At 44.2% G+C, this 25827-nt stretch overlaps 1 long non-coding RNA gene across 1 annotated transcript; it reads left to right on the plus strand.

Moving 5' to 3' along the window:
• The first annotated feature begins 1703 nt into the window (after positions 1 to 1703).
• Positions 1704 to 16470, plus strand: LOC143436105 (uncharacterized). Its single transcript, XR_013106316.1, has 3 exons — positions 1704 to 1988; positions 3300 to 3518; positions 15720 to 16470. It is a non-coding gene; the product is annotated as an uncharacterized LOC143436105 (long non-coding RNA).
• Positions 16471 to 25827: the final 9357 nt, after the last annotated feature.

Consider the following 25827-nt stretch of genomic DNA (forward strand, 5'->3'; position numbering starts at 1 on the left):
AGAGCCTTGGTAGGTAGTAATATTATGTTGTTGTTGTTGTTTAGAACACCAGTGCACATGCCATGGTTCACAGGTAGAGATCAGAGGAGTCAGTTCTCTCCTTCCACCTTTATGTGAGTTCCAGAGATCCAACCAGCTCGTCAGCTTGTCCAGCAAGGGTTTTATGTATTGAGCCATCACTGTACACTTCCTCTAAACTTCCGTTTTCTCATTAGTGTCACGAAGAAAACGAGGTGGGGTTGAATGTGCTGTTAAGCTTTCTTCTCAATCTGGAGGAACAGTTCATTCAGTAAAATGTAAGCACAAGGACCTGAGTTTGACCCCCATAGGTCAGGTAAAAAGAAGCCAGGCATGATACACCCACAGCAATGGTAGTGCAGGGAGGGGAAGACAGGGGTCTAACTTTATTTTTTTAAATCCTATTTCTAACGATGGTTTTTAAATGCTTTAACCTCCCTTGTAGCCCACCACCCACCAGAGGTAATGGAAAAGAAAGGATACAGGGGAAGTGAGCCTATTTTGAAAGGTCCTTTGGAGCAACTACCATCTGTGTTGTCTAGAAATCGGCAGTTCAGTTCACAGGTCAGCAGCGGCAGCTCGATGCACTCCTTAAACACTTTATGGATACACCAGCAGTCCAGTTCAGTGGAGTCAGGTTAGCAACAGCAGTGACATGACCTAGCTGAGTCAGTTAGGCCTCGGCCTCAACTTGAGTCAGCAGGAGGGACCAAGGGGAACACCAGGAGAAGTTTCCTGCTGTGTCTCTCTCAGGGAAGTGAAGATCAGCAAAGATGAGAGACCCACAAGCATTATACAGCTAGCTGTACCAGCAAGCCAAGCTCTGTCTCCATCACTCTGTCAAGTCCTATTTATACCCTCTAAACATCACCCACATGCCTCTCCTCAGCACCTCCTTAGCCCGTGAATTTAATCAGCCGTCCAAATATTCTGAGTCCCAACAAATGGAGCTCAACTACGAAATCTAAGGGGGACCAATATATGTGTGTTGTTAGCAAAGAATCCTTCATCATGTGTCCTTTCATGTGTTTGTTTTAGCAGAATATCCTCTCTGCTGTGTCTGTTTCAATGACATATTCCTTCATGACTCTGCCTTAGTCTTTTCCCTATGTCCACTTTAGGAAAACATTCCTTCATGTGTTTGCCCCAGCAAAACACCATCCAACACAACTGACTCTCCAAAGAACCCTTAAGTTTCCACTTCACATGGGGTCCTTGGGGCTCACTGGCAACCCAGACTAGCCTAATTGATGAGTTCTGTGCCAATGAGAGACCCTGCCTCAAAATAACATGATTGACAGTGTGCAAGGAATAACACCAAAGGTTGGCCTTTGACCTCCACACATGTGCACTAACACGCACATAGGTTTGTGCACACACAAACACACACACACACATTTCTTCTCATTTGAATTACCTCCAACTTCTGCTCCATAACCTCCAGTTAATGGTGTCATCAGCCCTAGGCCTCTAGATATATTTGACTTTCCAGACACATTCACAAAGACCAAAGTCTGCTGTGATGGTGTGGTAATCGAGACAGGCAAAAGAAATGCGTATCAATAAACAACAAATGCTATTCCTGGCTTAGTCATGGGATTCTGAGAAGCAACCGAACCAGATCAACCAATCGTGGGTGAGACTAACTTTAGCTGTAAACATGTGTCAGAGCCAAAAAGGCAGGCCCCGTGAACTGCAGCTAGTTCCACACACACACACATCACAGGGAAAGCAGCATGTGTCTTCTCCAAAGGAAAGCCAGATGATGGCATATAAACATAGTCTTTTCTGATATCTTAGTTAGTGTGGTAAAGTTATAACGTTCCTTTCTCACCATAAAGAAAGGTGGTCTAAGAACACCCATCTAAATATGATGGTTGCAATCTCTCTCCATCACTACACTGTCGTCTATATACCTGTTTTTGTGACCACCCTTTGATGATTGTTGAAAGAAACAACCTACTTCACAGGTAAGCAAAACTAAGCTAAAGTCCAATCAGGCAGTCCTGTAGTTGTAAGCAAATTTGTCTTAGAACAGTGATGTAGTGTGTACACAGGTAGCATTTTGCATGGGGGAGAAGTTGGGAGAGAACGTTGCTTTTTAAAAGATGTCATTTAAATAATTATGAGCGCAAGTTCAAAGGGCTTTTAAAGACATTTATTTTACATGTATGAGTGTTTTGTCTGTATGTATGTACATGAACAATTTGAGTGCCTGGTGCCTGTAGGGGTTAGAGGAGGGAGCAGATCCTTTGGAACTGGAGTAACAGACAGATGTGAGACACCAGGTCTTGGACCCAAGTCTTCTGTAAGAGCAGCAGGTGCTCTTAACCCAAGAACCATCTCTTCAGCCCCCTCCAAAAGATGTTGTCTGTCTGTCTGTCTGTCTGTCTGTCTGTCTGTCTGTTTTCTGAGATAGGGTCTCACATGGTAGGTCTAGCTGCTGTGATAGTATAGTCATCAAGACAGGCAAAAGAAATAAGCATATCAGAAAAGAACAAACACTATTCCTGGCTTAGTTGTGGAATTCTGAGAAGCAACCGAACCAGGTCGACCTTTGTCAGCCTCCGGAATGTTGACACTACAGGCCTAAGTCACAACACCTGGTTTCCTCAGAAATTATTAAGAATATTTTGGGGGGAAAAGTCAAATCTTTCCTGTTTCGTTTTAATATACTCCCAGACAAGAAGTATGCAAGTATCCATATGCCAAAAATTCTAAAACAAACATGAAAGTATGTTTCTTATAAAACATACACTCAACACACAAATCTCTTTAGAGTTTGGCTCCCAGGACCTATAAAGGTCCTCACAATTTCCTGATGCTCCAGCTCCAGGGGATTCAACAGTCTCTTTTTGGCTTCAATGGGGCTCTGCATGTGCAAGTACACTCGTGAGCACACACACACACACACACACACACACACACACACACACAATTAAAAATAAATCTTTACAAATAGCTCTCTAAACATCATGGTCATAAATTCTGCCTTTTCCTTTGGTTTTTCCAGTACTTGCTGGGAAGATTTTTATTCCTATTTCCTTTGAACAAGCTTTTCTCTCTCTCTCTCCCTCTCTTGTTTAAGAGCACATGCTTAAAAGAGGCCAATTTGTCTGGCAAAGTCATCGGGCAATTACTTGTCAGCCTCAATGTCATACTTGAAGCCCACAGCCTGCAATGCCTTCTACCACGCCACAGCTTCCAAGCTTTGCCCTGCCGCATTGTCAAGAGGATTGTTGTCAACGGGATTAATTGTATTGTACTCTGTTGATTTCCAGCTTCGGACTTGACGAGACTAGTGATGGCTTACGGATGAGGAACTGGTTCAGTTGGATAGTTCATGTCCTGCTAGCATGAGGACCTGAGTTCGATCCCAACACCCACAGAAAAGCTAGCCACCACAGGGTACATGTATAACCCCTGCACTGGGGGAAGAGGTGACGCACAGTGAAAGAAGGGTCGCTGGAACGGGCTGGCCATGCAGGCAGGCCAAACTGGTAAGCTTCAGGAGCAGTGAGTATATTGGTTGCTTTTCTGTTGCTGTGACCAAAACACCATAACTTTCCTCTGGGAAGGCTACAGTCCCAGAGGAGGAGAAATGGTATCAGGAGACCAAAGCAGGAAGCTAAGAAATCTTCAACTGTAAACACAAAGTAGAAAGCAAAAGTCAATGGGTGAGGCTATGAACCCTCAAAACTGTTCCCAATGACATATTTCTTCCAACAAGGCTCTTCCACCTCACCAAACATCACTACAACCAAGTATTCAAATTCCTGACTCTATGGGAACCCTTCTCATTCAAGCCCTGTCTCACAAAATAAGATGGAGAGCAACCAAGCAGGAAACGTGACCTCAACCTCTGCTGTGCATGCTTGTGCACACGCACACACACACACACACACACACACACACACACACACACACACACACACACACAAAGTATATAAACATTTGCACACATATACAAAATGTGCACACGTGCAAACACACACATGCACACACGCACACACACACTACAAAATAGAATAAAAAGTTCATTTAAAAAGATGATCACTGTAGCAGCAGGGAAATTGGAACATGGTTATAGGACAACAACCTGCAAAAGACCACCACAAAATACTAAAATGCAGTGTTCCAAAGCTTACTCAAGAAGAAATGGACAGTTTGTATAGCCCTGTTTATACTGAAGCAGATTCATGGGTAAATTCTGCCAAACTCCTAGTGAAGCAATCACACATACCCTACATAAACTGTCTAACAACAAAACACCTAACAGTTTCTTATCACAGTAAACATACACTTATTCTCCGGCCCAGTGATACACATGCTCCATTTCCCAGAAATCTGTCTTACAAAATGTTGTCTAAGTGTGATACTATAGAATACAGTCCTTTATATGTTTTATATATCTTATATTTTAGCTTACTGTGTTTTAGAATCACTGGTGGTTTAATAGAATTACTGAATGGTTGGGATGTCATAGTGTTTGTTTATGGATACTAGTGGCTAACATATATTTTTTTTTCGTACTTAGCCATTACAAAAATAGTTATGAGTATTCATATATAAATCTTTTTGTGGACTGACTTGCCTATGACCCTAGAAGTGGTAACACTGGGTCAGGGTCAGAGGCGGATCCATAGTCAGTTTCATGGCCTGCATGACCTCAACTCTGTATCTCTCTGTCTCCTGTTCACCTTTCTACTTCTCCAGGGCCACTCCTTTGTCACTTTCAAACAAAACAGTGTTTGTCCCCCTGCACAGAATGATCTTTCTCCTCTCCTCTCCTCTAAATTCCTCCTGTATCTGATAATTGTGTTAGTCATTTCTTGATCTCATGTAAGCCGGTGTTTCAGTCTTCGTTACTTGTCTGTGGCTATGAAGAGACACCAACCATGACCAAGGCAACTTATAGAAGAGAACATTTAATTGGGGCTTTGCTTATAGCTTCAGAGGATTAGACTGTTATCATCATGGTGGGGAGCATGGTGACGGGCAGGTAGACATGGAGGATCCACAGAGAGCAGACACTCACAGACTGGGCCTGGTAGGAGCTTTTGAAACCTCAAAGCCTACCCCCAGTGACACACCTCCTCCAACAAGGCCACACTTCCTGATCCTTCCCAACAGTCCACCAACAGGGAACCAAACATGAGCCTATAGAGACCATTTTCATTCAAACTACCACACTCCCAACCCTGTCCAACCCCCATGCCCAAATGTTTCCATGGTGCCACCTCTGCATCCAGGTCTGGGGAGATGAATACCTACCATGCATTTCAAACTGCTTATTTTCCCAGTTCTCTGTACACTCCATCAGCTCGAAGGCTACAAGTCTTTTGTTTACTATGGTGGCAGTAGTCATAATCATGCCTTAGCCCATTCAGGCTGGAGAATAAAATTCCTTACACTGAGAAATTTAGAAACTATGGAAATGTATTGCTCACAGTTCTGGCACTGGGGAAATAAGAAAGTGTCCCCAAGACTCTTTGTCTGCTGAGGACTCAGTCTTTATTTCAAAGGTAGCGACACCATACAATACAAGGGGCAAACACAGTCCCTCGGTCCACTTTCCAAGGACCTTAATCTCATTTTCAGGGTTCTGCCTTCCCACCAAGTCCCTCCACCAGGGGAGTAGTGAACTGCAAGAGAACACAAATGTTCACACGGTAGTCAACAATAATCTTAAAAACAACATTGGCTATTATTTATTAGGTACTTAATGCAAGGCAGGCATTCTTCTATGCCAGTGGTTCTCAACCTTCCCAATGCTGAGACCCTTTAATACAGCTCCTTGTGCTGTGCTGACCCCCAGCCATAAATGATTTCATTGCTACTTCATAACTGTAATTTTGCTACTGTTATGAATCATAATGTAAACATCTGACGTGCAGGATATCTGATATGGGACCCCTTTGAAAGGGTTGTTCGACCCCCAGAGGGGTTGGGGTCCAAGGGCTAAGAACCACTGTTCTAAGGGGTTTCACTCACTGCCTCTGCAGTCTTTCCACACCGATCACATTTGGTAGACTGAGCACCTGAACTCTGGAGAAGCAATAACTTGTTCAGTCTTAACATTCCAAGAACAATGTTGATAAACAAGACAATTATCACATGCCTCCAGGTTCCCAGTACCGGTGCTTGTCAGAGAATAGATTTCCAATACTATTTGCAGAATTGATCTGAGGTTGTACCTGGAATAGCAGCTCGGCCTGGCAGAGAACAGAGGGCAGGGAAGGCAAATGTTCATGAACTTGGGCCCACATGGGCCTTAGGACTGGGGATACAGTGCTGAAAAAAAAATCTCAGCATTCCCATTTGAACTCTGTGAACAAGAGGGTACCAGCCTGGTATAGAGGCTATTTTTCATCCTGGGGACAGCACCTCCACACTACCCTAGAATCCTCTCATAAGTCTTGTTCCTCTCAGGCTGGAGAGGCTCCCAGAGGGAAGGGCATGATTCTACAAGCCAACCTCACCTTGCTCTGTGGTGACTGGCCCTCATTACCATCCCAGGCATTCTGAAGACTTGGCTAAGTCTAAGGATCAGCCACCAAGTGATAGAAATGCCCCTAATAATAACCATCACTATTCATCTGCCATCTAGCAAAGGGTCCTCAGAAAAACATGGGTGAGCAAGACAACACTGGTTCTAACCTTGAGTGCCATAGTGGAATGCATAGACTATCCTGAATTAATTCACCCAAAGTCCCTAGGGTGGGACCCAGGTATCAGCATCTTTCTGTTGTTTGTTTTGTTTTGTTTTTATTTGTTATTTTGAGACAGGGTTCTCTGTGTAGCCCTGACTGTCCTGGAACTGACTCTGTAGACCGGGCTGGCCTTGAACTCAGAGATCTGCCTGCATCTGCCTCCCAAGCACTAAGATTAAAGGTGTGTGCTGTGTCAACCCTGCCCAGCTGGTATTTGCATCTTTAAATGCCAGGGAGATTCCACAGTGGTGACCCATGCAGAAGAACTCAGCCTGTTCTCCCTCAGAGTCTGGCCTTCCTGACACAGAGCTAGACAGCAGTGGACACTTTCTATATTGGACAGGATAGATGGCCCCCAAGGAGCAGAAGACCATGTAACCCTCCCTTGTATATAGTTGTATATAGCAATATGAAAACCAAGCAGCCCTTTGTGGGCAGCTGTCCTGTGGTCCTGTGCTCCTGAACCTCACACCCTGATCTAGATGTTGAAGGGAAAGTGATGTCCTACTAGTTACTCCTGACAGGACAGAACAGGACAGGACAGGACAGGACAGGACAGGGTGACATTAAAAACTGAATCTTCACCTCTTCTCTGCTAATGTCTGGAACTTCCAATTCCTTAGAGCAGTGCTTCTCTGCCTTCCTCATGCTGGGACCCTTTAATGCACTTCCTCATGTTGCCCTGACCCCCAACCATAACATTATTTTCGTTGCTACTTCATAACCGTAATTTTTGTGACTGTTATGAATCATAATGTAAATATCTGTGTTTTCCAGTGGTCTTAGTCGATCTCTAAAGGGGTCTCAACCCATAGATTGAAAACCATTGCCATAGAGACAATTGTATGTCTTACATTCTAGAGCCTCAGCTTGCAGGCAAGTATGGGATTCAGTGGTCCTACATATTCACTGCATTCACTAACAACCTCTCTCCAGTGCCCATTTTGGAAGGTCTGACTTTTAGATGTGTTAAGGCCTATGTGGGCATCCTTCCATATCTCCTGCTTTGCCTTTTGTCTGTAACTGCTTGTTTCTCCCACCTTATACTTCTCTAGTTTCTTTTCTAACAGGAGTGGTTGGGAGCTTAGGAGAAGTAAGGGACACAATAGCTTGAACAAAGGTAGCTATGAAAGTCATCATTATTAATGCTGGCCCTTTCCTAGCATTTATTATGTGCTTTGTCTGCCCGCAACACACACACACACACACACACACACACACACACACACACACACACACACACAGAGAGAGAGAGAGAGAGAGAGAGAGGGAGGGAGGGAGGGAGGGAGGGAGAGGGAAAGGCAGGGGGAGGGGAAGGGGGAGGGGGAGGGGGAGGGGGGAGAGAGAGAGAGAGAGAGAGAGAGAGAGAGAGAGAGAGAGAGAGAGAGAGAGAGAGAGATACGGCCTCCATCTTAGACTCAAAGAGAAGACAATGTTATTACATCTCAGAAAACAATATCCCAGAGTATGACACATTTTGGAAATCTGAGTACCTTGAATTAAATGGCACTGAACAATCTCCGATTGAATCCATCTCCGCCTTCTTGAGCTCCATCTTTCTTGCCCCCATCCCATGCCTTTTCTCCAGCTAAAGAAGCCATCTTTGTTCCTCAAGATGAGTCCCAGAAACTACAAATCCTTCCTCCCAAAGGCATCCATGAATGCTGTATTATTCAGAGTCCCTCACCTTCTGTAACCTGACTATAGAGGAATTCTCTGGCCTACTTTATATGGCGGTAGATCATAAGTTCCTTCTAGAAAGATCCCATTCCATACACAAGAGGAAAGAAGGTCATAAAGAGATGCCAAAAAGATTCTGAACAGACAGGCCTCGCTGGATTCCCACTCCTCCCTAACTATTTTCATTACGTCATCCCATTATATCATCCCATTATGTCATTCCATTAATATATCATCCCATTACATCATCCGTCATAGTACAATCACAGTTTTACACAAATAGCCAGTGTGCCTAAAACCTATAGACTTGTCATGGACTTCAGAGTCCTAGATTCTGAAGGATCTTATGTCAGATAGAAACATAGTCAGACCGACATATCAGCCTTTTCTTAGCCTCTTGTCTTTTGCTACGAGAGCGTTGCCCTTGCCTCTTTTATGGGTGAAGGAAGGTATCACCTTCTCTTGCTCTCTAAAGTCAGTCTAAAGCTGAGCAATTCTTTGTTCCTTTTTAAAATGAGAGTTAATATGTGGTAGTTTGAGTCACCTGGGAATTTGTTAGAAATGTAGATATCATCTGGCAGGTTCTCATCCCTGAGTGTGCAGGCTGTGTGCTCACACATCTGAAATTGTATTGTATTCTTGGGCTAGATTTCTTGAGGGAAGTCTGGTGGTCTATTGAAATGGGTCTTGAAGCTTCAGTTCATACTCGGTCCTGACTCCAGCTGCATCCTGGAGTGGTTCTTAGCAGCCATGCTGGCTTGGAATGAGAAGATACCCTTGTTTCTGGAGCCGGGGCATGAGCACAGAGAGGGTTAGTGGTCGATGCACATCACACAGTGCAGTCTGTGCAGTCCATGCCCCAGGCTGGTACCCCAGCCTCCTCTCGTGGACCATTCTCTGGAACCTGTTGCCATCCCCTCAGCCAGTTACTGATCCTGTCCTGGCATGAACTTAAGGTCCAATAAGTGAGGTTGTCCATCTGCCACAGGTAGGCCATTGGATCCCCAGAAGGAAAGATTAACCTCCCCAACACAGAATGCGGCCAGTGTTTCCCTTTTGCCTTGAAGCAGGCTCCCTCTCTTTTTACAACATAGAGCAAAAATGTCCAGCCACCCCAAGCATGTTAGCTGAGTCTGCACTTAACTGTCTCTCTTTTTAATATTTCATTTATTTTTGAAAGTTTTATATGTATAAAAATGTACATATTTTGATTATATCTACCCACTACTACCTCCCTCCAGACCCGTGACCAAATATGTGTCTCTTTCAATTTCCCATCCTCTTTTTTAAAAATTATCCCTACAAAAGTGACCTCTGAAAAGAGGGGGAGGGGCATTTCTTTGCCTCAAGCTAAGACTGTGACAGACTGAGGCTAGCTATCTATCTCTATCTATCTCTGTCTCTCTCTGTCTCTCTCTGTCTCTCTCTCTCTCTCTCTCTCTCTCTCTCTCTCTCTCTCTCTCTCTCAGTTTAGTTGGTTGGTTTTAGTTGTTTGATTGGTTGTTGTTATTTTTTTCCAAGATAGAGTATAACTATGTAACTCTGACTATGATGGAACTCACTATGTAGACCAGGCTGGCCTTGAACTCACAGAGATCCACTTGCCTCTTCTTCCCAAGTACTGAGATTAAAGGCATGTGCAACTACACCTGGCAGAATGAGGCACTTTCATTAAAAATTTAAAAAAAAAAAAAAAACTTATTTCTTGAGAATTTCATACATGTATACAATACATTTTGATTGTATATACCCCCTATTCTCCCTCCTCCAACTACCCTTAGAACTCAAAAGACAAAAAAAAGTCTCCAAATGGTCCAGAGAATGACTTATGATCATTATATTTCTGGTTTTGAATGAATGAATTTATTAAGTTGAAGTAAGAGAATGAATAGCAAGTAATAGGTAAATGATAGAAAGATGATAGAGATAGATAATAGATAGATAGATAGATAGATAGATAGATAAATAGATAGATAGATAATTAGCAAGATATCATCTAACTGGACACACGCAGCATCCAGCAGAAATCGACCAGGCCCACTGTTGAGCCCGATTCAGTGAGCTCACACAGTACATGGTAATTCCCCAAGATAACGTTCATTACAACGTCCCCTCCCTTTTTCTCCATCTTCTCCGCCTCCTTTTCCTTCAATGATGCACTGTTCTTGTTTCCTGTCTGTTGCTTTGATAAAACACTGAACAAAAATGACTTCGAGGATGAGAGGATTTATGAAGCTCACACTTCCAGCTCGCCATCCGCCACTGACAGAAGTCAGGGCAGGATCCTGAAGGCAGGCCTACTTACTGTTCCACGCATCATCACCTCATTCACAGCCAAGGAGTACAGCAGAAGCCACGATGGTGCAACCTGAGGGCCCCCTCACAGAGTCACACTTAGCCAGCTTTCCCATAACCTTACAATCCACCTCCACCCGCTCAGGGAATGGTACTGTGCACAGTTGGCTGCGCCTTCCTCCAGCAATTAACAAAGAAGACAATCCCCCACAATCCACAACTATCGGACCTGGACAATTCCTTAACTGAGACTCCTTTCTCTGTTGGGTGGTGATGGCATATACCTTTAATCCCAGTACTCGGGAGGCAGAGCCAGGATCTCTCTGAGTTGGAGGTCAGCCTGGTCTACAGAGTGAGTCCTAGGACAGCCAAGGCTAGGACACCCACAGAGTCCAACTCCTGCTGCCCATACCTACATGGTGTGGGGCCCCCCACTGGAACATGGGCATACTAGTCAGCACATTCCCAGAGCAAAATGACTCGCCTATTCCAGCAGTCAGCAGCAGCCAATGGCACTGATGTCTCTTCCCTGTCCAGGCTGGGGTTTTGACTGGCAGGTAACCACTGTCTGAGGTCATGAGCTCAGCGGCCAACGGCCATGCCATGTCCAGAAGACAGCACACCTTCCTGTCCTCTGGCCTTCACATTCTTCTCCCTCCCCCCCCCCCCCATGCTCTCTTAACCTTGTGGAAACGTATTGACAAAGATCCCTCCTCTGAGGATAAATACTCACAGACATTGTTCTCAGTACTTTGACCAGTTACAAGCCACTCTTGACCACTGGGAACAAGGAACCTTCCTGACGAAAGCTGAGAGAAATATAAATCTATGAGTAGAAACAGAAATATTTGGAAGGCAGTTTGACAACATCACCATTCGGCAAAAACGACAAAAGTAGATGGGGCCTGTAACCTTGCCAAGATAACCTTGACCTTCCAATTCTTCTACCTCTACATACTAGGATCACAGGTGCACACAACCATGCCCAATTTTATGAAGTGCTAAGAATCAAATCTAGTGCTCTGTGCCTTCTGGACAATCACTGACTGAGTGAAACCTCAGGAGGTTAATTATTTTTTCAATTCTAGAGGCAGGCAACACTTTATTCCATAATATTTTAGTAGGCTCAGTAGAGGGGTTTGGTCTTATAGCAGTGGTTCTCAACCTTCCTAATGCTGTGACCCTTTAATACAGTTCCTCATGTTGTGGTGACCCCTCCACCATAAAAGTATTTTCATTGCTGCTTCATAACTTTAATTTTGCTACTGTCATGAATTGTGATATACATAGTTGTGTTTTCTAATGGTTTCCAAAGAACCCTGTGAAAGGGTCATTTGACCCCCAAAGAGGACGCAACCCCCAGGTTGAGAACCACTGTTCTATAGGTTAAGGAATCTGAAATAAGCAAAAGTAAAGGACAGAAGGTGAATTTGTTGTGTCAGGCTGTTCTCCTGGTAAGGCATCGAGTTGGGAGATGCAAGAATAGAAAAATATATAATTAATGTTGGGTCACTCCAGGTTACCTATTTTGGATACGGATTAAGGCAGAAAGAGCACCCTTACCCTGCCAACTGAAGCTGCCTCTGGGGAAATCCAGCTGTTATCTTTCTCCTGATTTCTTGGGAAGTCAGATACCAGTTTCGTTTGGGGCTAGTGAACTTAACTTTAGTGCATCTCAGGAGTCTGGCCAACAACGACCTGTAATTTTGACTTAACACTGTATAGTTCATTGTACAGTATACAAATGAACAGCCAGTTGAGGGGGATCCAAGGAAGGGGTCCCCTTACAGGAGCCCCTGTGTCAGCAATTCTCAACCTGTGGGTCAAGACCCCTTTGGAGGTTGAAAGACCTTCCACAAGGGGTCTCCAAGACCATCAGAAAAGGATGTTTACAATTCATAATGGTAGCAGAATTACAATTATGAAGTAGCAATTAAAATAATTTTATGGTCAGGGGAACTGTAGTAAAGGGTTGTAGTGTTAGGAAGGTTGAGAACCACTTGTTGAGGTTTGTTCTGTTGTAATGCTAAATACTGGCCCTGGTTGCCCCAGGGATGAGGAGATTCTCACATAAACCCAAGTAATAATATTGTAATCCTGTCCCTAAAGTTATCCCTGATTGGTAATGACGATGCCCACAGCCTATAGCTGGGAAGAAGAGAGGTAGGCAGTTTCAGCCACCAGGCTTGGGGTCTGAGAAAAACCATGAGGAGGAAGAGAGAGAGAGAAGGTAGCGAAAGAAAAAGACACCATGGGGTGGGTGAATCATGAAAACATGGCCCTGAGGGTTGGCCAACTGGAGTTAAGAGCAGCCCAGATGAAAAATGAAAACATACAGCTTGGGGATTTTGACAGGGAGATAAATTTGAATAGCTTAGAGGGTAGATATCTGCCCATCGTGCTTTGAGGCTTATTATAAATATAAAGGTTTTGTGTCTTTTATCTGGGAACTGAATGATCAAAGACGGGGTAGAAACCCCTGATTGAGATTAACTATTAACTACAACACGAACTGCTCTATGGATTTGTGATATGCTATTCTTCTGAAGAGTGAATTCACTCTTCACTCCAGAGGTTCTGCCAACCCTGTTGCTGAGGTTCCTGTATCAGTTTTATTAAAAGACATGACTGATCACCGGTCATTGTGTTAGCTTTCTATTGTTGTAATAAAATAGTAGAAATAATGACCTTGATAATCACACTCTCAGAGCCCTCAGTCTGTGGTCACTTGTTCCACCATGTAAGTCATGGTGACTGCATGATGGAGGAAAACTGCCCACCTGGTGACAATGAAAGAGTCAAGAATGAAGGGGAGGTGTTAGGGTGCTGAGATCACCTTTGAGGGCACATCCTCTAATGAATTAACTTCCTTCCTGTAGGCCCAACCTCTTAAAGGTTCTATAACCTGATTATGCTTCAGTCTTGGGACCAAGTCAGTATATGGCCTTGCAGAGTTGCTTAAGAACCCAAACTATTACAGTCATTGACTGTAGCCTGCAGCCCCTTCCCTCCCTAGGGACCAGGAAATAGAGCGTTCTTTTCTCTCTTCTCTGTCTCTGTCTCTGTCTCTGTCTCTGTCTCTGTCTCTCTCTCTCTCTCTGTGTGTGTCTCTCTCTCTCTCTCTATGCGTGTCTCTCTCTCTCTCTATCTCTCTCTCTCTCTCTCTCTCTCTCTCTCTCTCTCTCTGTGTGTGTGTGTGTGTGTGTGTGTGTGTCTAGGAACTACAATAAATCTGTGGATGTCACAAAAACACCTCGAGTCGTCAGGTTTTTTTTCCGTCCACCTTCTCCTGTCTTCTGGGGATGGAACTCAGATCGTGAGACTCAGACACCACTTCACCAGCTACATAGATGCTTCTCTTTGCAGTCATCAGCCTTGCCCTCGAGACTCATAGCAGGTCAAATTAATGAGAGTAAATGACCATTGACTGTGTAGCCATGAGTAGGACGTCTATACCACCTCTTCCAAGGCTCGGGGAATATCGCAGAAGGAGGGGTAGGAAGAATATCAGAACCTGAGGAAATGGGAAGCCACTGACCTCTGAGCATTACTAGGCTGTTACACTGCTGAACTCACAGCAGGTATGGTTGTCAACACGAGATCGCTACAAGATTGGACCTGCCGGCAGTGTATCACAGGTCGAAGGTGAGAGTCAACAAGGAGGGAGAAGCATTTTCTTCACTGATATAGTCACCAGTGAAGTGCACACAGCCCTGTAAATGACCCCACACATACACTCCTACAAACAACCCCAAAGGAACTCACTGGGTCATATAAAAAGACACTGAAAGCAAGAGAAGGCGAGTGAGAAGAAGGAGTGGGGAAGGAGACAGAAAGATGAACATGCTTAAAAGACATTCAGTCGTTATGTATGAAAAGATCATAATGGCGCCGTTGCTGTATATGATTACTACATATGTTGGGGTCCAGGAACCCTCTACATGAACATGATCTCAGACAGACAGGGATAGTTAATTAAGCATACGCCCCAGGACTGGTCAACCAGGGCCATGGTCCAGATCCTACGGGGTTTTTAAGCCCAAATTCCACAAACATCTCTGCCAAGTTATTCCACCAATCAGCATTTAGGGACAGGGGATTTCCTTAGGAACATGTCTTTGTTGTATATTTATCCTGCTCCCATTGGTTGGGGTATGCAGCTGTGGCAGGGGACTTGCCTTGTCTACTATTTATGTTCTCACTTGTCTGCCAAGATGGGACTTGTCTAACATTCATGTCTTACTTGCCAACCAGGATGTCAGCTGCCTACATACATGTATCCTTCTGCCAAGTAGGATGTCAGTTCCCAGAGAGGTCTTGGAAACTTAAACTTTACTCCACCCCTACTTAAAATGGAAGTCTTACTCCAAATAGTTTCTTATATTGATGCAGGTATCTCACTTATGTTGGGGGTCTATCCCAGGGGCAGCTTATAAAGGCAGATACCATAAAAGCTAGGTGCAGGAAGTGCTGCTGGGAGGTTGGTTTGGGTCCAAGCTTATTGTGGGTAACTATACGAAACAGTTCTACTTGACATCTATCATGATTGCTTTTCAAGAGCACAGAACGTAACAGAAGATTTAGTCAATCATGGAGTTAGAAAGTTTCCTAGTAACAGCAGAAACGAGTGAGAAAGTTGCCTTATAATGCAGGTTATCCAGCTATCGGTCACCTAGGCCTTAACATTTACCTAGGCCTTAATATTTCATGTAGTCCTTAATATTTTACCTAGGTCCTAGCACACACTTGTTAAAAATTAAAAAAAAAAAACCTTTAAAAACAATTATTTTTAAGTGTGTGATGTGTTCTGTGCAGGTGCGGTTTTGGTTTTGAGTACTTTTAAGATCCGGTTGGTTGAATCAGCAGATGTGAGCCTAAGGGCTGTATATATTTTTAATTCTCCCCGACTCAGAAAAGACCAGCTGCAGCTACAGTCACCTCTTCATTGAGCTTCTCCTCGGCTCTCACCCTAAATAGAAAAAAAAAAAATTTACATTGGTTTTATTTCCGTAGGGGACGTGGGCTGCACACGCACGTGCCCCAGTGCCCATGTGGAGGTCAGAGGAGAACTGAGGAAGTGAGTGCTCTCCGTCCATCACATGGGTTCCGGGATCCAACTCAAGTCATCAGTCTTGGCAGAAGCACCTCTACCTACTGAGCCATGTCGCCAATGCTCATTTTCTCTTCTGCCTCACCTCACTCACAGACTTTAACCCCACCCCCCAGCCTGTCCTCAATATAGGACCTGTCCAAACACTTCCTGAGAGCCCCGCTACAGACCTACTGCAGTTTCTGTACCCTTTGAGGATTGGTAAGTCTAGTGTCGGTCTTAATGACACTGGGAATTTTCTAAGATTTACCCTGTGTCTCACTCACCATTGCTCTCCTAGGATACAGAGCCCTTCACAGACAATGCCTTGCACAGACACATTTCTGAATAGACTTTGTAGACTAAGCATCATATTTTGAAATCATTTGCAAGGCTAGGCGGGGACAGATTATTTCTTTTCTCGAGTTTACATTCTACCCTCCTGTCCCCAAAGCCTTTTGAAGAAACAGACCAAATCTCTGACTCGGAGGATGAGGGCAAAGGACTTGAAAACCATCACGAACAGGCTGAGAGGGAAATGTTGCCAGGCCACTGGCGTTCCTGCCAGTTGTCAGAGACAAAGAAGACCTGGGGTATTTTCGCTTTTTCCAACTGTTCTGCCCAATCAAGTTAAACAGTCCCTACGAGTAAATAAATGTGGCAAAGTTAAACAAATATTTTTTTCGCAGCTGGATTGGTTCATTTCTTTGTGTGGGTTCACATGGGGGAGAACCAGAATGTTTTGATTCAATCAGCTATTACTGTCAACCGCTTGTTTACAAACCGGCTGTCATATTTCCTGTTGTTACCTCTCCAGTGAGAGTTCTTGGTACTGCTGAAAGGATTCCTCTCAACAGAAAAATCCCAAGGCTCCTTAACCTAATGTTCTCACCTTGTTATCAAGCATGAAAACAACAGGTAGACTACAGACTACAGGGTAGAGGAAAACAAGACATTGCTCTCTGTCTGGAGGTGTGTTTTTGGACAATGAACTTTCCACTGCCCTCATTCTTCATGTACTAAGTATGCAGTCTGCCAGAGTACTCCCATGTCTTACCTCCTGATGGGAAGAAAGGTGACATTGCTCCTCCACAGTGTGGTAACCGTGGTTCCTCCCACCTGAAAACGTCTTGGTGATCGTGTGAGATGCTGACTTCCCGGGACATGCTTGCTTACTTATCAACCATCCAGAGGGAGGGTGACCCTGTACTAAGGTGGACAGATGCTGGTGGGGATGGCACGTGTCATATACATCAAACTGTAGCTGCTGGGTTAAATATGCTGACCCTGCTCCTCCTCACAGGAGGTAATACCCAGAGCACTTGCATTTCACATAAGGATGAAACTGGGCTAAGAGATCATTAATCACTTGCCCTAACACATGCCAAGTGGCAAAGGTAACTTTTGCACCCAAGCAGTCTGGCACCAAGGCAGAACAGAATTATACTGTATTACCTAATATCCCAAGAATTACTTTCCCAAGAATTACTTAGTAGCTTAAGTGTGACAGCAATGAGTCCAGGGTTGTGTTTTTGTTTGTTTTTGATTTTGATTTTTGTTTTTTTAAAGATTTATTTGTTTATTATGTATATGAGTACACTGTACCTGTCTTCAGACACAACAGAAGAGGGCATCAGATCCCATTACAGATGGTTGTGAGCCACCATGTGGTTGCTGGGAATTGAACTCAGGACCTCTGGAAGAACAGTCAGTGCTCTTAACCACTGAGCCATCTCTCCATCCCGTTTGCTTGTTTGTTTTTTAATGTACTCGTCTTTAATCTTCATAAAACCCATCTGATGAGCACCACCTTCTTCCCGAAGCCTACAAAGATGGAGTAACTTGCTGGTGGTGAGCGGCAGTGAGGGCAGGAAACAGGTCCCCGGGCTGGGCAGTTCGTGCAGGGTTTTCTGCTCTTGCTGATAAGCACTGTGACCATCGAAGACCAGATACACAGGACTATAGATGTGACTGAACGCAGACTTCTCCGCACAGCAAATACCTAACAAGATGCCCGGAGTCTAGTTTACAGACTCGGGCATTTCCCCACCCAGTACCTCCTTCCTTCTGGAAAGAACACCCTAACTTTCTTTCAGGGAGTGTTGGGAGGGTTTTAGTTGTTACTATCATAAATTTCCATCCAACCAGTGACTCAAAACAACACAGATTTCGAATCTTGCAGTTCTGGAACTCAGAAGTCCAAACTGGGCCTCGCTAAGCTAAAATGAAGGCATTGACAGGGCCGTGCTAGTGTGGAGTATCTTCCCTTGACCTCTTTAGCTTCTAGAAGCTTCCCAAAGTCCTTGGCTATAGAGCCTCCCTTCAAAGCTGTCTTAAGCTTAAAGTAGCACTTTTTTTTTTTTTTTAGATAAGGTTTCTCTGTGTAGTCCTGGCTGTCCTGGAATTTACTCTGTAGACCAAGCTAGCCTCAAACTCAGAGATCTACCTGCCTCTTGAGTGCTGAGATTAAAGGCGTGTGTCACCACCTGGCCTACATTCTCCTTGCTTTAATTCTCCTTGATTTATGCCCCTTTACCATGTGACCCTCAGGTTCCAGGGATTGGGAAAAGACGTCTGTGTGGATTCTGGGGCACATTACTCGGCTTCCCATGGAGAGCTTCCCTTTCCCACCCTTACATCATAGTCTAGGTCAGAACATCAACTCAGAGGGTACAGTGGCACATATCTGTAATCTCAGAATTTAGAAGGTAGAGGCAGGAGGGATTATCAGTTCAAGGTTATCCTTGGCTATATATCTTGTTGAAGACTAGCCTGATTTATCTGAGATTCTGTCCTTTCTTTTTTTGTCTTTTGGGGGGTGGTTGGGGGAGACAATTCAGTAATTTTGACTCAGAGGATGGACATGTTACTGACTAGAGTCCATGGGGAAGAGATTCTTCCATTCGAATGAACCAAGTTGATGGGGCAGGGACAGGCATCTTCCCCATCAGCTCAGAATAACTCCGTTCCAGTTGTAAATGCTTGGGAATGTCCTTTCTGCCAGTAGGTACCGTGCCCACCATCACCCAACCCTCCATCACCCAACATCAGATATGCTTTACTAAAATACAGGTTCCCCTGCTGTCTCTCCAAGGAAAGTCCTGGAAATCACTTTTTAAAAAGAAACTATAATATATGGTACATAAAATATTATATTTATAACTAAATAAGGTATCCTGGGGTTGACTATAGTCATATTTCATTGTGTATATGAGTGAATTCTCAAGAATAAAAAAAATTACAGTGAAAATAAAACAAGATCTCTTTAGTGGTATCCAAAAAAAATCTCTTGGCAGGCTTATGCACAGCAAACAAACTGGAATCTGGCCAGAAGTTTATACATCCTGTAAAAATGGTAAAGCTTTTCTTTAAATCAACAAAACAGAACGTGCTCATGTTTGTGGGTCCTATATTTTTTCTACAGATACAAAAATCACACACATTATATATACACATATATAATATATATATATATATATATATATATATATATATATAATTTTGTGTTGCTTCTCCCAATCATAGAGTCAGGGTGGCCTACACTGGCTAATGGAGAGAATTAATGCTCAAAAAAAAGAACCAGAGAGCTGTGGGCATCTGGAGAGGCCACGGCTGTTAGGATGTTTTCTTCCTTCCAGTGCGTTTGTCACATGCTCTAAGCATTCCAGGTTTAGGGGACACAACAGTGACTTTAGCAGCTGTGACTTTGTGCTTTTTAAAACATACCACACTTTTGGCAATTGGCTGCCCAGTATCTGACTTTGACATGTCAGCTATAAATGGGAAATGAACCACGGATATACACACTGGGATGTACCACAGACAATGTCCCCCTGAGATCACACGCAAGGCTCAGAAATCAGTGAGAACTCCGTGCATCTGTCTTTGTCTCTCAAGAAATCAAATTGGAATTTGAGTGAGAGTGCTTCCTAAAGATCATATATCTTCCCAAACCCTTGCCCCTCAGGATTATCCTAGTCTGTGAGTGGCAAAGCGGCAGGTCCATTTTAGAAGGTTTTCAACTGTGAAGACACAAGTCAAGAAGCAAATCCAATTTCTGGTTAACATTTCCCAGGGGCTCAGCAGATAAAGCAGGAAGTGCCATTTTTGTGACAGTTTTGGGAGTATGCCCGGTTCGCCTTCTGAGATACATGTTCTTCTGTGTTGCTCAGAGGAGCGGAAAGATGTCAAACAGCTGACACTCAGGCAAGAGAGGCGGCCCTGAAGCAAACTTCTTTTTTTCTTTGGCTTACTTTGCAGAAGTGTATGCCTTTGGCCTCTTCATGGCCACCCCAGACTCAGTGCTTGCTTCCTGCAGGTTCAGCTGGAGGGAACACATTAACAACACACACATACACTTCGCTGGGGCACATGGTATCATAGTCCAGCTCTGGGCAGCTCGCTCCTCTCTCTAGTGGTTGTCAAATGTCAACTCGAATCTGAATGCAAAGGGCTTCTAAAAACACAGATGACAGGAACTGGGGAGGTGGCCTTAGTCAGTGGTGTTTGTCACACAACCATGAGGACCTGGATTTAATCCTCAACACCCACACCAAAAAAGCCAGGTGTAGTGTGGCACATATCAGTGCAATGTCAAAACTGGGGAGATAGAGACAAGAGGATCCCTGGAGACTGCTGGCCACCAAGTCTAGCAGAACTGATAAACATTGGGTTTGGTGGGAGACCGTGTCTCAAAATATAAGGTAGTAATTAAGAAAGATACTGATGTCAGCCAGGTGATGGTAATGCACACCTTCAATTCCAGTATTCAGGAGGCAAAGGCAGGCAGATTTCTGTCAGTTTGAGGCTAGCCTGGTCTACATTGAGAGTACTAAGACAGCCAGAGCTACACAGAGAAACCCGTTCTCAAGACAAAAAACAAGGGGCTGAAGAGATGGCTTAGCGGTTAAGAGCACCGTTTACTCTTTCAGAGATCCTGAGTTCAACTCCCAGCACCACATGGTGGCTCACAACCATCTGTACTGCATGCAGGCATACGTGCAGATAGAGCACTCATATACATAAAATAAATAAATTTTAAAAAAATAAAAAAAGAACAAAAAGAAAAAAACAAAACAGCTAATGTCAACTTCTTCTAGCCTCCTCACACTTGTGCACATGCACAGATATGCGCGCGCGCGCACACACACACACACACACACACACACACGAACATGTATGTACATATGCACACATACACACACTGCCCACTGCAGATCCCCATTCTAGTTTCTGATTCGGTAGGCCTCCTGCCTTAGTTAGAGTTTCTATCACTGTGATGAAACACTATGACCAGAAGCTAGTTGGGGAGACAAGGTTTTATTTGGCCTACACTTCCACATCCTATTCATATCTGAAGACAGCCAGGAAGAAACTCAAACAGAGCCGGAACCTGAAAGCAGGGGTTGATGGAGGGGTGCTGCTTACCGGCTTGTTCCCCATGGCTTACTCAGCCTGCTTTCTTATAGAACCCAGGACTACGCCGGGCAGTGGTGGCGCACGCCTTTAATCCCAGCACTTGGGAGGCAGAGGCAGGCGGATTTCTGAGTTCGAGGCCAGCCTGGTCTACAGAGTGAGTTCCAGGACAGCCAGGGCTACTCAGAGAAACCCTGTCTCCAAAAACAAACAAACAAACAAACAAACAAAAAACAAAAACAAAAAAAAACAAAAAACAAAAACCCAAAACAAACAAACAAACAAACAAACAAAACCCAGGACTACAAGTCCAGGGGTGGCCCCATCCACCCTCCTCCATCAATCACTAATTAAGAAAATGTCCTGCTGGCTTGCCTACAGCCCATTGTTATAGAGACATTTTCTCAGTTTCAGATGATTCTAGCCTGTGTCAAGTTGACACAAAACCAGCCAACAACCTCCTATCCCCACTCCCATGATTAACTCAGGGACTAACACCTACATGAAACCAGCCAACCTTTTCCTAGGGCTTCTTACACTATACCTAAGAATCTGCTGATGAAGGGAAGCATTATGATGTAATGATCACCAGAAAGCAATACTGCTGGTCAAAAAAATCAAAACAAAACAACCATAGATGAAGTCAGGCTTGGTGACCACAGCTTTAATCCCAACACCAGGGAGGCTGAAGCAGATGGATCTTTGAGTTCCAAGCCAGTCTGGTCTACACAGTGACTTCCAGGCCAGCCCAGCTGAGACCTTGTCTCAAAATACCAACTCTCCTGTAAGTATTCTCCGACGAGCAAATTCAAGCAAAATTAAAGTATAAAGGCAGGTTTGCTTGGAAGCTGCTCTTAGGCAGGTTCACTAGTCCCAGGGAACGAGGTCAGGAAAGTTGTCATGAGGAGGAGACAGTGGGGAGGGGAAAGAGAAAGAAAGAAAGAACTTGCACATGCAGGGAGGAGAGAAGATGCAAAGAGAAGGAGAGAGAAGAGAGACCAAAATGTCTGGATTATACAGGTAAGAGCTTCTGGGGGAGGGGAAGTCCAGCCCCTGGGTTGGAAAATTCAGGGCAGAGGGCAGGGTACACCAACCATGCCTTGTAACAGGTAGGGACTGAGGCATGCTGGGAGAACCTTGAGGGTAGGTACACTTTTGTATGTAAAATATACACCTCAGCTGTTTGTCCTGGGTCTGAAACCCAACACCCCCCCACCCAAAAATAGAATAACAAGCCCTATCCTTGAGACATTCATTAGTAAGAGACAGAGTGTCTTACTTGGGGGTCTTCTAGTGTTCTGGCTAGCTCCAGAATGCCTGGCAGGATGGGCCTCTGCCTTGTGAAAGTGTGGCAGACAGCGGGTTTGAAGCACTTGCGTTCATTTGAAGGGGTGCCGTGACAAAGCACCACAGACTGACGAACACCACAGCAACTTGCGTCATCATGGCCTTGGAGGGTAGGAGCCTGAGGTCAACAAGGATGATGCCGCCTGAGACTTCTGTTCCGCTGGCAGATAGCCATCTTTTCCTGTGACGTCACTTCCTCTGCTAATGAAGACACCAGTCCAATTGCATTGGGGAACTACTCCCAGTGACTTCATTTAATCTAGTCACATCTCTAAAGATGTAAAATCTTAAGTTTGTGTGGGGCGGGGAGGGGGGAGCCGGGGGAGGGTTGCAATTCTTACAACAACAGTCAGAGGAGTAACTTAGAAAGAGTCAATGCGCTACCACTGAAGAATCCATCTCACTTCCCACTCTGGGGAATACAGAGCCGGACGATCATGAGCCTTGTGTAGTGTGTTGACTTACCCACTTTAGTCCCAGGAACCTGAATGTGACTTAATTTGGGGAAGTAATCTTTGCAGACATCATTTATTGGTTAAGGGTTATCTCAAGATGAGAGCATGCTGGCTTAGGTCGGGCCCTAAGTCCAAAGACAGTGTCAAGAGAAAGGGACGGTGGGAGAGGAGAAAAGAGGGATGAAGGCATGCAGAGAAGACACAGAGATAATGGGGTCGGAATGATGCACCCAAGTGAGACAGAAATCGGGACTTCTGTCGGAGGACAGACATAGATTCTCATGCCCTTAAACCAGGAAACCTGCTGCCCACCAAGAGTTTCCCTTGTCAGTGTCAACAAAGTATGAAACACGCTAAGCCCGAGAGCTTTATCTTATCACAAAAGATTCAAGATAATGCCAGAATGTCTTCTAGGGAGAGCTGAACACTGATCTGTATCTTACACTTGAAAATCTCCTAAAGCCACGAGGAAACATCCTCATGACTAACAAACCCTCAGACTATTCCAGCAACCAAGCAGATTGTCCACAGACAGCTTATCCCTCCCACAACCACTGTGGCTTTTTCCTCATCTCTGCTTTCCTTCCAGATAAAATGTTGCCAAGAATCCATACTTTAGTCTTGGTTTTTACTTCTACAATTTCCAGGAGAAAGCTCCACAAGTCCTGGATCACAAATCTTACAGCCGTCACCAGAAGCTCTGAGGGAGGCAGGGAACTGATTCTCCCTCAGAACCTGAGAAAGGATCCAGGCTTGCTGGTGCCTTCTAGTCTCTTGGTCTGTGGAAGAACTGTGAGAAAATACGTTTTTATGTTTCTAAGTTACCCAGTTTTCGATGCTTGCTTATGACAGATAAAGAAAGCCAATGCTTTCCATTGTAAAGGGATGAGGGGGCTATCTGAGAATTATAGAAAGTGGGTACCTTCAAAGCTGCCTCGGGACAGGTCACAGTGACTTAAAAAGTGCTCAAGTCACCAGACTATCTAGCATGAAGGTAGTCATTATTTGAGCAGATGGTCCACAATGTGCCCACAAAGTAGAACTGTGATTGACATTCCCCAGGTTGTGAGGACCTTGACGTCATCCTCATTGCAACAGCTAGAGGATGGGATTGCATTGGGTAATAAATGAAGAGCCACTTTCCAAGAAATCTTAAACTGGGTTTGCACAGCAACATCCGGTAAGGAACACTGATAGCAAATTTCCTCGCCTGCTGTTGTGACCCCAGTGTCAGCACGGAACCCCATTGCATCACTGCCACGCAGAGCAGCTCCTGCCAATTCTTGGAGATAGAAAAATTACGAGGAAAAAGAAGAAGAAAGAGGAAACTCTGCATGCAGCTGTTAACTGATAACAGAGGAGAAGTGGGTCCATTAAGCAAATTCTCAATATTTCACTGTATGAGTATAACATCTGTAATCTGCTCGAGTCCTCAATCAGAAAGACTCCCTAAATGTAAGGAATACATGACAAAGCTTCTCAGGAGGTCTTGTGCTTATGGCAGAGGAACAGAGAGGCAAAAGGTGTGTGTGTGTGTGTGTGTGTGTGTGTGTGTGTGTGTGGAGAGAGAGAGAAAGAGAAGAGATAGGAAAATATCAGATAGCCAATAAACATTTCAACTCAGTGAACAATGACATTTCCAGAGACATCAAACCAATAGCTGATATATATATATATATATATATATATATATATATATATATATATATCACCACACAGACACATATGTATACATACACACATATACATACATATGTGTGTGTATATATGTGTGTGTACGTATATATGGATGGATGGAGAGAGAGAGAGATTTTAAAGAACTGTTTCAACAGTTGGGAGTGGCAAGCCAATAATATACAGGATGAGTTACATACATCTGAACAACAAAATTCAAAGTGCAGTGTCTACTGAACAGTAGCACTTGAATTACCATAAAATTAATTTTTTTTCAGTCAAGCTATTGTAAGTTAGGGACTCTGTATAATAATGAAAAATTGGAAACAGCTTCAATGCACTGCTTAAAACTGTCCCTACCCAACTTATTTCTGAGTCTTCACATTAGACACACACACACCATCCATTCATTGTTGTTGGGGTGCTTTCTTTAGGCTGTTATGGTAGAATGCCATTATAGAATGAGAAAGTATTGTCATTGGATCTTGACTGTCTACCCAAGTCTCCATGGTAAACCATGGTTCGTTTGCCCAGCTTGTGGTACTCTTGCACTTGGTAAGAGGTCTTAAAGGTCACCATGGGTCACTGTCACAAAAGCGACAAGAAACAAGAGAAGAAGGGTTTGTTTTGGCTTAAGAGTTTAAGGACACCGCCCACCCTGGTGACAAAGTCATGGAAGCAGGAGTTTGAGCCAGCTAGTTACATTTGGTCCTCAGCCAGCAATCAGAGAGCCTGGTGGTCAGCCAGCTTCCTTCATTTAATGCAAGAGAGCAGCCTAGGGAATGGTGTCGCCCACATTTAGGTTCTACCATTTTGTTCTTATACACAGAGTCCCTAACTTATCGTGGCTTGAGTAAAAAAAAAAAATCTAATTTATTTTATGGTGGTGCAAGTGTTCAATAGAAATTAAATTTTGTTGTGTATATGTATATAACTGATCATATATACATATACACATGTGTGTGTGTGTGTAACACATTCAGCTACATGATCCCTCACAAACGTGCCTAGAGATTTGTCTCAAAAGTAATTCTAGATCCTGTCTAGCTGACAATATTACAAACCTGAGGGGTGTACCCTTGAAGGTGTCTGTGGGACTGAAGCTCCCTCCCTTCTCTCGTGCTGCCTGGCCAAGGCCTAC

The sequence above is a fragment of the Arvicanthis niloticus genome, chromosome 22, assembly GCF_011762505.2.
Source record: "Arvicanthis niloticus isolate mArvNil1 chromosome 22, mArvNil1.pat.X, whole genome shotgun sequence".
NCBI lineage: Eukaryota > Metazoa > Chordata > Mammalia > Rodentia > Muridae > Arvicanthis > Arvicanthis niloticus.